Source organism: Chionomys nivalis, chromosome 21 (assembly GCF_950005125.1).
Source record: "Chionomys nivalis chromosome 21, mChiNiv1.1, whole genome shotgun sequence".
Lineage (NCBI taxonomy): Eukaryota > Metazoa > Chordata > Mammalia > Rodentia > Cricetidae > Chionomys > Chionomys nivalis.
In genome coordinates this window covers 25,166,685-25,180,980 of record NC_080106.1, presented here as the reverse complement: position 1 = coordinate 25,180,980, position 14,296 = coordinate 25,166,685, and positions in this window count along the sequence as shown.

Genomic DNA, 14,296 nt, shown 5'->3' with positions numbered 1-14,296 from the left:
TGATGGATGCTGCAGGGGGAAGGGTAAGTTTCTTCAGTGACGCCGTCTCTGGGGGGCAACCCATGCTCCAGAAGATAGGCCTACACATATGTACATACTGGTAGTAGGAAGTAGACACAATGTGTGTAAAAACAGAGCATATGATGTTGGGAAGTCAGCAGGGATAGGTGAGGAATTGGAGAGAAGGGAATGGGAGATATATTTGATCTAAACATATTATTTACATGTATCGACTTCTCAAAAAATTAAATTAATTTTAAAATGCAAAATAATAAAAATCGTTAATAATGACAAAGCAATAAAATGAGTAAAACTTTGATAGTTATTTTCCCTTGAGATATACAAACAGCTAATTAACACATGAAAACATAAGTAACAACCGTTGTTATTATAGATATCTCAATCAAAATTGCATAGAGATACTATTTTGTACTCCCTAACATGGCTAAAATCAAAAGAATAGCCGGGCGGTGGTGGCGCACGCCTTTAATCCCAGCACTCGGGAGGCAGAGGCAGGCGGATCTCTGTGAGTTCGAGACCAGCCTGGTCTACAGAGTGAGTTCCAGGACAGGCTCCAAAACCACAGAGAAACCCTGTCTCGAAAAACCAAAAAAAAAAAAAAAAAAAGAATAGACAATGAGTATTCGAAAACTGCTATGTATTATATGTTTTCATATGTCTGATATATGTAGACTATACATATCAAAAGATACAAAGTAGATCAATAGTTAACTAAGAATGTGTATGTTATATAGCTTCCGAAGTATAAAAATGTTAAAGAATTCAATTGGAGTTGTCATATAATTCAAACAATTTACTCAACAGTTTTAAATTTCATACTTAAAATATTTGTATATAGAAAGTGAGTATCTTAACAATGTTGCTTAAAAGTACAGGTAAACAGTCCAAGCAAAAAACGAAATTAAGATCAACCCATGCTTTTCTACTACTTAGCATTTAAACAGTATAATATACTACTGGAGTGGGTTGTAGACTCTTTAATCTAGTTCTGGTCACAGATCTGCCCCTCACTACCTGGGTCATTTAGCAGCTCCTATCTCTGAGCCTTTGCTGTTCTCATTTGTAAAATGGACATAGAATGCCTGTTTGTAGGTTTGCACTGTGGAATGAATGGCATATCTAAAATGACTCACAGATTGCCTGCTATATTTAAGTATTTTGCTAATTGTGTTATTTCCATTTTTCTTTGGTTTTGCAGATGGGATTCAGGCTTAAGCTCGACTGCCTTTTCTACCATCTGTAACTGATGCTCCTCCCCACCACACAGCTGTCACCATGCTTTATTGATTTTGTGTACTGTTGATGCTCTCCTCATTGGCACGTGTGTGACATTCAACGAAGCAGGAGAATGCAGCTGGAAGACCACAGGCTTGCGAAGAGAAGAGGTTCGGTATCTGGTTTTTCCCTGATGACATGTTGGTAAATCCTTTCAAATTGCTGTTTGACTAACCATGATGAGTCAGTAGCGTCTGTCTGGGCAGGTTGCTATGAGGATAAAATTCCACAAACAGGGCTGAGATGGTAAAGAACAGACAAAGCACTTGGCACACAGGAAAGACACTGAACCAACCTAAGCCCTTCCTCCCTTCTTTCTCCCTTCCACCCTTTCTTCATTCCTTCTTTTCTTTCTCTCTACTGTCTTTCTCTCTTTCCCTCCCCCTCCCATTTTTCCTTGCTTCTTCCCTCCCTCTCTTCTCCCTACCCTTCCTCCATTTTTTATTCCTCTATAAAATAGAACAATCTAATAAAATTATAAGAATACCTGAAATAAGGAAGAAAAGCACACCTTGACTCATAGTTTTCATCCCCCCCCAAAAAAAATCCTATCCACAGCTTACAAATCCCAAAATGTCTACAATTAAAAAGTCATCTTTAAAGACATAGGGAGACACTGTTGCCTTTTCACTTCCTTTTCGGTGATCAGGTAAGACAGAAAGAAGGAGACAGACACTACACTAATAGAATTTGATGAAAAATTTAGAACTCTAGCCACTGCTGTTCTCCAAACTGGCATTTATTAGCATTAGGAGGAGAGTTTGTGAGCAAGACATACCTAGAAAATGTGCACGGGGCTCTAGGAGAGTTGCTTTCTGCAGGGGGCAAACTCTTAGTGTCAGTCTTTGAAAGAAATAGCAGAAAGGTAATGTGAGCTGAAGCTCCAGATTTCTCAGTGTGTCCATTTGAGTTACAAAGGATTTTTATGCTTCATTTCAGACATTATTTAAACATTGTTATTCCTCCAAACATGCCACATAGAGATAAGCCTTGGCTCTGAACCATGTGAAAATGAAGATTGGACAGGAAAGGCGGCTTCAAAGTGCCTTCTTGGAGGTAACTGTTTATTAAGCTGGGGAGGAATTTCAGTTGCAAACCCTTCATGGAAGGGGAGTGGGGTGAGGTTTGTAATATTTGCCTTAATGGTGTGATTTGCACAACAGTGGTGCAGTGATAATCTAAATAAAGTTCCTTCAGCCATCCGGGCATTCTACTACAGTTGCTTCATTTAATCTAATGGTCCACATGTAGGTAATTTCCATGCATTTTAATTTGTTTAATGATCACCTTTTCAGGTGATTTACAGCAACTGGATGTCTGGGGCTCTGGTACCCAGGAATCACTCACTGCACAATAAGCACCCCACCACCGACTGAGGGGTGTGACTGGAAAAATACATATTTTGTGTAGATCTGATTCCTTTAACTCCACAATAACCGAGATGCACTGTGGCTCACAAACAAGGTTTAGCAACTGGAAAGACAGGTACCCAAAGAACAGATTTCACCTGTCATTCAATTTGCTGAATTATGAATGCAAGGATTTTGCTAAATTTCAATTATTATTTTGAAATAGTGGGTCCTTTGGTAGAACAGATGGATTCTAACTCAGAGATCATTTCCCTAGGCATGGGTTTCTTGAGATATTCTGCAAGGACAAGATACAATTCCACAGCTTCCTTTGGTCAATATGAGTTAGACTGAACCACATTCACACATTCCGGGTTCTGAGAATGTTTGTAAATGGGGAGATATTGAATTTTATTTATCTGTGTGATACATTATTTCCCACACTAACATCATCATCAAAACTATTTCCAGTTTGTAATTCCCTTTGCCATCCTGCAGAAATACTTCATGAATGGTAACCCTTGTCTATCCCTAATATCGGATTTCTTTGGAAATATAAAACATAAATTTGGAAACAGACATGTCTGAGCTTCTGTCTGACACTTGCAAGCATTGAAATCTCACATCATAAGCTATTTTAGGTCTCGGAGAGTTGCTTTTACCTTTTGCAAAAAAAGAAAAAGAAAAAAAGAAACAAAGAAAGATAACAAGAACTACTGTATAGGAGCCCTGTGAAAATCAAGTTAAAAAATGTGTAAAATGATAGGGAAAGAGCTTGCTACTTAGTGGGTTTCAATTCTTTCCCCACTGTATTCCATAATGACCAGAAAATGTTAGAAGTATAGCCGTCCTTGTAGAGCAGCAAGATCTTACAAATTTCCACATGAATGTCTAGTCTGTGTTTTAAAGGACCTTTCAGCCAGCATTTTAGAAGATGAATAACCAATCTCTGACTGTAAATAGGTGTAGCATGTGACAGCTACTGAGCCCTGCAGTTGGTTCTGATTCAGTCCCAGAACGTGGGCATTTCAGGCAATGTCACTCTTCATTCTGACCTCTGACACACCAAAGATCACTCAGCCAGTGCCGAAGTGAGGAATAAATCCAGAATCACTCATTAAGCAGAACCTGATCTCGATAACTGTAGCTTACTAGAAGCAACTTGCTCAGAGTCTTCCAATCTGGAATGTGTGATGAGTCATGAGGGACTTGAAGGAAAACAAGGGAGAAGAATGAAGCCAGAGAAAGGAAACTGACGTAGAGAGAATGCCCCAGAACTACAATCTAAATGAAGCTTGAAACAGCATTTCCCTGTGTAAAAAGGGAAAACACACTTGAGTGATGTTGCTGTGTCAGTGTTTGGCAGAAGTTGTGAATTTGTTGGAGCCTGGAAAATGACATACTACATTAGGCAAAGTAAAGTTCAAAATGACTAATAAAGATCAATATTCTGTCTCATTCTCTAGAATCCTGTCCATCCAATATATTGGGGTGGAAGGAATCTTACACACAGCTAAGAGGACTAAAAATAGTTCAACCGTTAGGAGCAATAGTATGAAGTTCCCTCTTAAAGCGAAATAAAGCAACAGCAGCAACAACAAAAAAGAAGCTGATCTGTGATTCACTTCTAGGCAGGTAAACAAAGGAAATAAGACATATCAAAAAAATGACAGCACCCCGGGGTTTATCGAGGGACTGTTCACACAGTTAAGATATGGATTAACCACATTACCCACCAATAGAAGAAATAATAAATTTAAATTACTGGGTATGCACCATAACTCAGTGACAGTACTTGCCTAGCATACACAGGACCCCAGGTTGTACCCTCAGCACTACAAGATAAGGGAAGGTAGAATGCAATTTAACCATAAAGAAAAATGACATACTAATAGTAAAATGGATGGAATCAAAGAACATCATGTTGAATAAAATGCACCAGAAACAGAAAGACAAGTACCTCACCTTTTTTTATATACATAGAAGAAGAAAAAAAAACCCTGACTAATGTAGGATAGTGGCTTCAGAGGCTGGAGAAGGTATGTGTAGGAAGAAGGAGCTTACATTTGATCTAAGGGGGTTACATTTGATCATTGCTGACTGTGTGCACATGTGTCCACATAACCCTGGATCTCACAAATGAGCAGTTAGGTCATGTGAGTCAAAATGAAATCAAAAATTGATATGGGATTCCCCTCTGTATGCTGTGAATATCATTGGTTAATAAAGAAACAGAGCTAGGTTGGGAAAACTAAACTGAACGCTGGGAGAAAGAATCAGACTCAGGCAGATGGTGTTCATTTGAATATGAAATCCCCCCACCCACCTCAGGCTAATGTTCTGAATGTTCATTCCACATATAGTAGCATGATCTAAAGAGTGACTTTATCATTGTTCTATTATGTGAAGAGACACCACAACCATGGCAAATCTTGTAAAGAAGAACATTTAATTGAGGCTTGTTTACATTCTGGAGTTTAATCCACTGTCATCTGGTGGGAACAAAAATACAGATAAGGTTCTGGAGAAGGAGCTGAGAATTCTACATCTAGATTCACAGGCAGCAGGAAGAGAGAGTGCTACTGGGCCTGGCTTAGGCTTCTGAAACCCCAAAATGTATCCCCAATGACGCCACAACTCATAATCCCTTAAAATAGTGCCATTCCCTGCTGATGAAACACTGGAATCTAGGAGTCTATGGTGGTCATTCTTATTCAAACCACCACAGCAAGGATCTGGAAGCTTCAGTGAAATTAAGTGATCAGGGAAGGATCTGTCCTGCAAAGTTCTACCTGACACCAAAGACTGAAACCTTGTGTAAACATGAGGCCACATCAGTCTTTCCCTTAAATTGTATCTGCCAAGTATTGTAGTCACTATGATGCAAACTTCACTACTTACAAAAGAAAAGATCAAACACAGAGGTAAGGCATCCATGTACCATGGTAGCCACATGATAACCGGAACTTTGGAGAGTTATGCGACACTTGGACTACAGAGAAGGGTTCTATCTGTATATCAGGAATCACATTCTAAGCAGGTGTCAGAGTCTGCATTGACAGATTCAGGTGCAGGCGCTGAAAAGTAGGGAAGCAGAGCTAGCCTGGGATTCAGCAGAGACTGGCTGAATCAAAACATCTGAAGCTGAGCACCACGGTTAGAAACTCTGGTGATTACCAGATCTCAGGATTGTTTAAGAATGGAGCTCAAGAAAAAATGTGAGGATGAGAAGCCGGGAAACCCGGCTTTATAGATAATGTCCCCAGAGATAAGACATGAGATGCTGGAGAAACAGGTGAGCCTGTGGAAAGCCTAGACAAATCACAGGCAGAAAGTAGAATCTGGGACAAGTCACATTTCAATATTTTGTGAGTAGCCATTTAATATAGAGTCGCACGGTAGGTTCTTCTGAGCAGGACAAACTCAGCTCTCACCTGAGAGTGCTTACAGTTACCGTGCTTATGCCTAGCAATAGTGTATGAATGTGACTGCATACACCCTTGGTTTGACTTAAAACGCCATTGTGAATTCTTACCACGTGGAATCGTCTCCCAGTTTCCTTGCTGCTGCTTTAATTTTGAACACATGGAAATGCCGAACAAAAATAACCTGTCTGAATATATAAAGGAAGCACACTGTAGCAAAGGAGGGTGTCGTGCCCTGCTGGGAGTCTGAGGAGGGGGCAAAGAACATCCCTGAGCTGATCTTTTTAGGAAATTGCAGAATGAAAAACAAAAGACAGATTTTCAAACTAGATTTCCTCTCTAAGAGAACATCCTGAGACATCGCTATTAGTCATAGATACATAATTTAAGGGTTCAAAAGAAGTGTCAGAAAACAATTTTCATGCCAATTTTTCAAACTCAAAATGGAAGGATGAAAAATATAGGAGGTACTGAGGTCTTGAACATGCACATTTCTCGGCTTAACACCCCTGTGTAGCAATTATAAAAAATCAAGTAATTGGGCAGTTACTTTTTATCAGATACCTGAAGTTAAACCAGCTCAGCAGGTGAGGGTCTCAAGAATGGTCTACAGCACAAAGTCATTAAAGTAGAATTTTAAAAGGTACAGCAAATACAGGTAAAACAGATTCTTGCATAGAGTTGATAAGACAACTTCTCAAGAAAAAAAAATGCAATGGAAGCAAAGCAATTTGTATCCATTCTACACGCCACACACATGCACACACACACACACACACACATGCACATGAGCACAGCCTATCAAGAGTACTAACCTAGCTTCGTGTTGAAGGCTGTTCACCCCGCATTTGGAAGATGGGGTCAGGATGGACAGGAGTTGAAGTTCATCTTCTCTCATGCTGCATGCTCAAAAAGAGTCTGGGTTGTATAAGATTCATTCTCGAAAGACTAGTACAAAATGAATAATCTTTACTTAGTGAAAATAACTAGCTCTTGAGCCTTAAGATATATAAAGAGATCAAAAGTAATAACATGTTTACAGAGCAAAGGAAACTTTAAAGTGCACTGAAGATCCAATTCAACTCTGACAGGTTCTGTGCACTTAAGAGTCAACATCTGTTCACTCTCTCCATGCTGTGCCAGCAAAACATCCCCATTCCAGGATTCCCCATCACAAGCAACCCCACCCCATTTTACAGTCTTGAAAAGAGGGAAGTGTTTTGTCTTTTGTTATTTTAGAGGTCTCATTTCATCATCACTTAGCCCTTCATCTTTGGGCCCTTTTTGAGGAAGTCCATCATGACGAGGAACGTAAGAGGAGAGACCAAATCCAGGGCATGGTGCAGTGACCTTGCTTCCTTCCAGTAGTTCTTATTATCTAGAAGTTCCTCCAGCTCCCAACCATAAATAACACAGATTGTATTGAAGGCTTTAGCTTGCAGGCAACCTATGTGGGACATTCAAAACCCAAACTCTAGCAGGTAATGCTAAGTTGGGATAAGCACTCCCAAAGGGCCCATTCATTGAAGGTTATGTCTCAGAACTGTGCCTGTGAGCAGCACTAGGGGTTCTTTTCTTATGAGGTGTGGCCTAGTGGTAGGTCCTTGGGTCCCTGGAGGAAAGCCCTTCAAAGCTCTGACCCCTTCCTTTCTCAAGCTACTTCCTGGGACAAGAGGTGAGCTGTCTTATACGGCAAATGTTCCTACCGTAAAGTGTTGTCCTTGTCAGAGGCCCAAAGCAATGGAGCCTACCAATCTTGAACTGAAACTTCCGGTTATTTTGTAAGTGATGGGAAGGTAAATGATACAAGTAGTGTCTTTTGTACATAGATCCTTTCTGTCTCTTGTATACTTTATATGATGTAGCTCCTCAGAAGAGTACTCAGAAATCTGTCTGTTTATTTCCATTGCCCCATCTCTATGCAACACATTGTTACTGCCCTGAATTCTCAAATAACCATCAATTAAAGCTTGCCCAATTAAAACATTTCCTTCTTGTTTCCACCTTAATCCATCTTTCATACTACAGATGCTTAATTATCCCCCTAAAAATGAAAATCTCATCACCTTTGCTACACTGCACCATGATATTAAAATCTTAAATAGCTTCTCATTGCTTTTAAAAATCCAACCCTGGAGGCTGGAGTGATAGCTCAGTCACTACTGTGCTTGTCACTCAAGTATGAGGACCTCCGTTAGATCCTCAAAATCCAGGGTGGTTCCATACACTTGAAATCCTAAGCCTCACTGACCATTCAACCTAATCTACTAAGTGGGTTCCAAAGAAATGAAGAGACATTTTTTCAAAAAAAAAAAAAAATGCAAAGTGGACAGTACCTGAGGATTCTCTCTGGTTTTCAACTATGCATATATAAAAGAGATCCAATTCCTAATGTGCCTACATATCCACCATAAAAGCCTGACATGGGAGCCTCTCTTTTATTTGATTACCTTAACTGGTTCTTGTAGACCCTGGGATTAGCCATTCCTCTTCTATCTTCAAGGCCTTCCCACATACCTTTCCATTGTATGGAAGACTTTCTGTGCAGTTTTGTAAATTATTCATTTCAATATCACCTAAAGATAGAGTTATATGTATGAAGATGCTTTTGTAGCTGGCCTCTTAGTGTGAGCCAGGTCCTCGTGATGCCACTTTTAACACTGTTATTGGAAAAACGTTTAATAATTATCTCCATTGCTCACTTCTAAGTTACATTAATTCTTGCTAAGATCCTTCCTGTTAACCACGGAATACTCAGCATGAAGCAGTATCTGAAACTGAGTCCTCTAAAAGCATTTTTGAGATGGCTAAATGAGTTCCATAAGAGATCATTTACACTTGGAGCCATAATGCAGTACTTGGATAAAGAGTTGGACCTGAAGCCAGTGTCAGAGCCTGGATTCCTAACTTCAACTTTCTGAGAGTAGATGGAAGTGGGGGAAAGGTAGACTTGTTGTTGTTGTCGTTTATTTTTTCCTGGCAGACTATCAACTTAATTAAATGAACTACTGCTGAGGTGACTGAGACCTTGGGCTTTGAAGAGGGAAATAGACTACAGAGAACAAAGAGTGTGGTACTCTGGTATGGTGTAGGCTGTTCCTGAAAGATTTTACTCAGCTCTGAGACCCTGGGATCTGATATAGTTAAGTAAAGCTCAGATGGAAGACCCAGATGCCAACATGGACTGGAAATGATGGAAACCATGTAGTATTGTTGAGAATGCTAAGGAAGTACTTGGGAATTCACTCCAAAAGCTAAAGGATCTACGTGCGTGTGATGAAAGGGTCAACACTGAGGAGAAGAGAGACATAAGAGTCAACGGGTGAAATCTGGATGGAGTCAAATGTCAACTTTCTGTATGGTGAAGAATTCTGAATAAACATCCTTAACTGTGAGATAGCCTCACCCCCAATAAAAAGAACTGCTAGAGTTGGCATCATCGGATTGTGGAAAGGGTAGAGCTGGAAGCTTATGTGGTTTCTGCCATTTGTATTGGTCAAATATAGAGTGGCTCACCATATGGTTCTGGTAGTAAAGATTGCTGGGAACCAATTATACATTATATGCTGTTACTAGCTTCACACTGAAGTAGCTCTTTTGAAATAGAGAGAGAGAGAGAGAGAGAGAGAGAGAGAGAGAGAGAGAGAGAGAGAGAGAGAGTTGTGTGCCTGTAGAGGTGAGAGGACAAACTTCAGTATTTGTCATTAGTATGTCATTCATCAAATGCCTTAAGGCTTTTGTTTTCATTTTATTTTGTTTAAGGTAGAGCCTCTCACAGGCCTGGAAATTGATTAGTTGGCTAGGCTGCTTGACCTGCATGCCTCAGGGATCCACAGGTCTCCTCCTCCCCGGAACTTCAGTACACTTCACGCTCCCTTCAGATCTTCTTCTTCTTCTTCTTCTTCTTCTTCTTCTTCTTCTTCTTCTTCTTCTTCTTCTTCTTCTTCTTCTTCTTCTTCTTCTTCTTCTCTCTCTCTCTCTCTCTCTCTCTCTCTCTCTCTCTCTCTCTCTCTCTCTTTTTAGGTTCTAGGAATTGTACTCAGGTCCTCCTGCAAGTAAGCATTTCATTAATTGAGCTGTGCCCAAAGCACTCTCTCTCTCTCTGTCTCTCTCTCTCTGTCTCTCTCTCTCTCTATGTGTGTGTGTGTGTATTTAGTTTTTGCTATGTTTGTTATTGTTTTATGGAGATAGGGTCTCACTTGTAGCCTAGACTATTCTTATAATCACCTTTCTCCTTTTACTGACTTCTGGGTGATGATGAAATTACAGATGTGTACTACCACACATGGTTTCATTGGCTTTATATGATGAGATGCCCTTTGCCTAGACCCGTACTGGGCATGTTCACACATGCTGATTCATCTATGTTATAAGTGAATACCAACTACAATACCTAAATGTCATTCCAGGACTCATGTCCTTTAATTATACAACACAAGACTTAATGTTGAACGTGGCCATCAGAACAAGAGAAATTGCCACAAAGTCAGTCCTTCTACAAACAGAACAATGAAAGAGAAATCTTCAAACTAGATCATTTGTAATTATCAAGAGATGCTTGGATTGCAGAGAATAAAGAAAAGTATGAGCATATTTGATGATACAGGAAAGGATGGCTTCCTGGTTTAATATTTTAGTCATAGATAGAAAGAGGGAAAATACAGAGTTGGCAGCTAGAGAGGTTATGAGTCAAGTCACTGAAAAGGAAATGCAGAAAATTATGATCAAAACTTTATTATGTTCATAATTAGGCTAAAAATAAGAGCATACTGCAGCTAAGGGAAACATGAGCCACAGATATTGAATTTCAAGTAGACAATGTTAGAGGGGAATGGATACATGAAGCAATATTAGTGTAGGTGAAGACAGGAAAGAAATGGATGGAGTTAATAACTTAATGCATCTGGAAAAGGATGAGAGCCATTTGGTGATAAATAGGCATAGAAGGAGAAGAAAATAAATGACTAAATAAAGCAAAGAATAAGTGGCCAATAATGCAAGATACTAAAATCGTAAACTGTCATAGAAAGTGTGGGGACATAAGTAAGAATGTGGAAAAAAAAAAAAAAGGCAAGAACAGAATACCGAAAGTAAAAATGAGGAAAGACAATGACTGGAAACATTGTAAGAAATCTCCAGTTGCCGAAAAACATGGAACTTATGAAACTCTCACAGCAATAAGGTATCCCTAAAGGGAACAGACAGCAGGAATGGGAGATAGTCTAGCCTAGGGGGGATTTTCATCTTCCTATAAGGGAAATATCAAACAATTTGAAGAACAATGGGGAGGCATATTTGAAGAGAGTTGCTGATAGGGGGCATTATAGCATTGGCATTAAAGCACTGGCAATATGATGCACAGATGTGCTTTTTGCAAAGTATCCTAACCACCATAACTAACCTCAATATTTACTCTCTTCCATGAGAGTGCTAATGCTTCCACTGGGGAACACTTTTGTGAGCATCAGCTATGAAGAGTGGGTATAAATGGCCTGTCATGTTGCCTCCCTCTGTGACAACTCTTCTGATGCCAAAGCAAGGAGGTACAGCGGAAAGAGCCATGCCACCAGGAAATAAGGGGAAAGGGAATTCATCTCTGCTCTCGACACACGTTTCAGTCCTCAGAATAATTTACCGAGATGCTTGTGATGAGGGCAAAAGGACAAATTGTCTGACATACAAGTATGAGAGTCTGAGTTCAGATTGCCTGGAACTCCTAGAAATCTCAGATATGGTCCCACATCAATAATACTGGTGTTGCCAGCAGGGCATAGGCAGACAGGAAGATCTCAGGATCTAGAGACAGGCAAATCTCAGGCTATCCAGGTTAGCCAATCAGATTAGTTCTGATTTCAGTAAAACCCTTTCTCAAAAGATAAGATGGAGCTCCATACTGGAAAATGCCCTATGACAATCTTTGGCCTACACATACATACGTGTACATGCACACACACAGGGAAAGAGAATAACTGTATGAAGGTAATCATTTGCCCTGGAAAGCAAGTATAGTACAGAGCACTGAAGTGCAGTGTATTGGTTCCAATCATGAGTTATTGGTAACACTGGGATTCAAAGCCAGTTTCTGAACACACAAACCTATTCTTTGCATCACATAAGTTCCATTAAAGTGTATGTTGGTAGGTGCATCTCAAATTCCTAATTTGTCAGACCATGGCCTAACTTCACTATTTATTGTCTTGAATATCAATCAGTACACAGACATCTAAGTAGTCCTCCAGATAGCATATCCGTTCACCTTATTCTCTATCCTTCCAACTCTACAAACCTGTCTTGGAAAAGAAGAGAAACATGAGATTACGCAGACTCCCCAAGACACTGGCAGCAAGAAGGAAGCAAAGGAAGAGTAGCCAGGCCATGGGCTCTTATGCTCTGCCTTTCTATGTGTTCAGCCTGGAGGATCTTTACTTTCGCTAGAAAGTTCCAGCATCACAGATGTGGGCAACCTTAAGAAATGCATTTTCAGTAAGGGAGGTGTCAGGATGGATTCATGAGAGGCCCTGTATGCCTCACAAATTTCTCTGAATAATTCATGTACATTAAATAATTAGTAGACAAAACTGGAGTGGTGGTGGATAATTTACCCAGACCCGCTGGACGTTTTTTGATACATAGCAGCCAGAAGATTTATTTGTGGGCACAGTAAACTGCACTTGGAACAAAACACATTTGCTCTGTTCACGTCCATCAGAGAGGACAGTGGAAGAGCTGGTTGTGGTGAGGTAGTAAATATGGGTGTGACAAAGAAATATTTGCTCCGTTTTTCTGCAGAGTAGTTGCTGAGTTTCTGCTCTCGAAAGGATAAGGTAGCATTGTCCCTCTGTGACTGAGTTTAAGAGGTATAAACAAGGGAGCCTGCTGGCTTAATTGGGAGGGCCAGTGGGAATCTACCTCCTTGAAGATAATGAGGTCATATTTGGAGTAGATATGCCACATAGCTAGAAAATGATTTTAATAGAAATATCACCACTGTTTACAGCTAAAAAAATGTCAAAATATGCTGAAAAGCAAATGGATTCATTGTCTGGGACCTTTTCCACATCTGTAAAAGCACTTAATATGTGAACTTTGTCCTATGGATAAATATGAGTTTATAGTAATTCAGGCCTCTGAATTATACTTAGCTGGGGTTTAAAGAGTTTGGAAATTCAGCCTTAAGCAACATTTACTTTTTTTAAAAGGTGTTTTTCATTTAATTTTCACTTTTCTAGGTTCTCAACTTCTCTGAACTTGGCTCTAATTTCTTCTTTATTTTCAAGTGAGGTTGTGCCCCAAGTTAATGTAACAAAGACACTAATTTGTCCGAAAGTCCCAATAATAGATAGACAAAGAAGAAAATGGAGGGCGGAAAGGAGTGGAAAGAGAAGAAGAAGAACAAGAAGAAGGAAGAAGAAAAAAAGGAAGGAGGAGGAGGAGGAGGAGGAGGAGGAGGAGGAGAAGGAGAAGAAGAAGAAGAAGAAGAAGAAGAAGAAGAAGAAGAAGAAGAAGAAGAAGAAGAAGAAGAAGAAGAAGAAGAAGAAGAAATTTTCCCTGAAAATGAACTAATGGAAAACTATGTAACATTGTAAAAATTTAATATCTTCTTCACTTGATACTTCAACTTTCCTGAACATGTACGTGTGCTTTTTTTCAGAGATTGTATGCTGGTGAAGAATTCAGAGTTTATTATTAGTATACACCTGCAAAATGTACTGGTTAATCATACAAGAAAACACTATTTAAAGTGTGCTTAAGGAGTAGTCCTGGATTGGAAAGTGGGATTCCCTATAAACAATTTATTTTGGAAAACATTGGGACTAAAGCTAAGAATAAATGGCTCTTTCATATAATTGTAAATATCTGAGAAAGACAAAAATAATTGACTAGAAAGAAGAGGAAGGTAGGGGATGTAGGCTATCGTGCCATTTCTCTGTTCAGGTAACTGTCATGGTCCTTCCTGAATTACCCACATTCCACAGACACAGTCATAGAAACATTTCAACTAAGTCCTACACTGCTTCTAAAATATTTTCTCCAATTATGTCACAAGGCAAACTGATGCTTTTAATGACAACTCGAGGTCATGTGGCCTTTAAGTAAAATAATTGGATCTGCTTGTAGGATGGGAAATATGCCAAGGTTCAAGTGCCTCACTGTCAAGACAGAGGTCTAGACAAAGCCACACACAATTACTAAGGCTTCTTCCCAGGTACGTAGTATCCTGTATCT